A 1685-nucleotide genomic window follows, 5' to 3' on the forward strand; every position below is an offset into this window, starting at 1 on the left:
CTTTGCCACTACTTTGCCATAACTTGTCAGTACTTTGCCACACTTTTCAGCACTTTGCCACTACTTTTCTGTACTTTGCCACTACTTTTCAGCACTTTGCCACAACTTTTCAGTACTTTGCCACACATTTCAGTGCTTTGCCACTACTTTGCCACAACGTTTCAGTACTTTGCCACACTTTTCAACACTTTGCCACTGCTTTTCAGTACTTTGCCACACTTTTCAGTACTTTGCCACTACTTTTCAGCACTTTGCCACACTTTTCAGTACTTTGCCACTACTCTTCAGCACTTTGCTACAACTTTTCAGTACTTTGCCACACTTTTCAGTACTTTGCCACGACTTTGCCACAACTTTTCAGTACATTGCCACACTTTTCAGCAATTTGCCACTGCTTTTCAGTCGTTTGCCACTTCTTTTCAGTACTTTGCCACAACTTTTCAGTACTTTGCCACTACTTTTCAGTACTTTGCCACTACTTTTCAGCACTTTGCCACAACTTATCAGTACTTTGCCACTACTTTTCAGCATTTTGCCAATACTTGTCAGTACTTTGCCACTACTTTTCAGCGCTTTGCCACAACTTTTCAGTACTTTGCCACACTTTTCAGTACTTTGCCACGACTTTGCCACAACTTTTCAGTACTTTGCCACACTTTTCAGCACTTTGTCACTGCTTTTCAGTACTTTGCCACTACTTGTCAGCACTTTGCCACAACTTTGCTGTACTTTGCCACACATTTCAGTGCTTTTCCACTACTTTGCCACAACTTTTCAGTACTTTGCCACACTTTTCAGCACTTTGCCACTACTTTTCAGTACTTTGCCACTACTTATCATCACTTTGCCACAACTTTTCTGTTTTTTGCCACACTTTTCAGTACTTTGCCACGACTTTGCCACAATTTTTCAGTATTTGCCACACTTTTCAGCAATTTGCCACTGCTTTTCAGTAGTTTGCCACTACTTTTCAGCACTTTGCCACAACTTTTCAGTACTTTGCCACTACTTTTCAGCACTTTGCCACAACTTTGCTGTACTTTGCCACACATTTCTGTGCTTTGCCACTACTTTGCCACAACTTTTCAGCGCTTTGCCACTGCTTTTCAGTAGTTTGCCACTACTTTTCAGCACTTTGCCACAACTTTTCAGTACTTTGCCACTACTTTTCAGCACTTTGCCACAACTTTGCTGTACTTTGCCACACATTTCTGTGCTTTGCCACTACTTTGCCACAACTTTTCAGCGCTTTGCCACTGCTTTTCAGTAGTTTGCCACTACTTTTCAGCACTTTGCCACTACTTTTCAGCACTTTGCCACAACTTTGCTGTACTTTGCCACACATTTCTGTGCTTTGCCACTACTTTGCCACAACTTTTCAGCGCTTTGCCCTGCTTTTCAGTAGTTTGCCACTACTTTTCAGCACTTTGCCACTACATTTCAGTACTTTGCCACTACTTTTCAGCACTTTGCCACAACTTTTCAGTACTTTGCCGTACTTTTCAGTGCTTTGCCACTACTTTGCCACAACTTGTCAGTACTTTGCCACACTTTTCAGCACTCTGTCACTGCTTTTCAGTACTTTGCCACTACTTGTCAGCACTTTGCCACAACTTTGCTGTACTTTGCCACACATTTCAATGCTTTGCCACTACTTTGCCACAACTTTTCAGTACTTTGCCACA

This window comes from Saccoglossus kowalevskii, unplaced genomic scaffold (assembly GCF_978046115.1).
Source record: "Saccoglossus kowalevskii unplaced genomic scaffold, keSacKowa6.1 SCAFFOLD_60, whole genome shotgun sequence".
NCBI classification, from domain to species: Eukaryota; Metazoa; Hemichordata; class Enteropneusta; family Harrimaniidae; genus Saccoglossus; species Saccoglossus kowalevskii.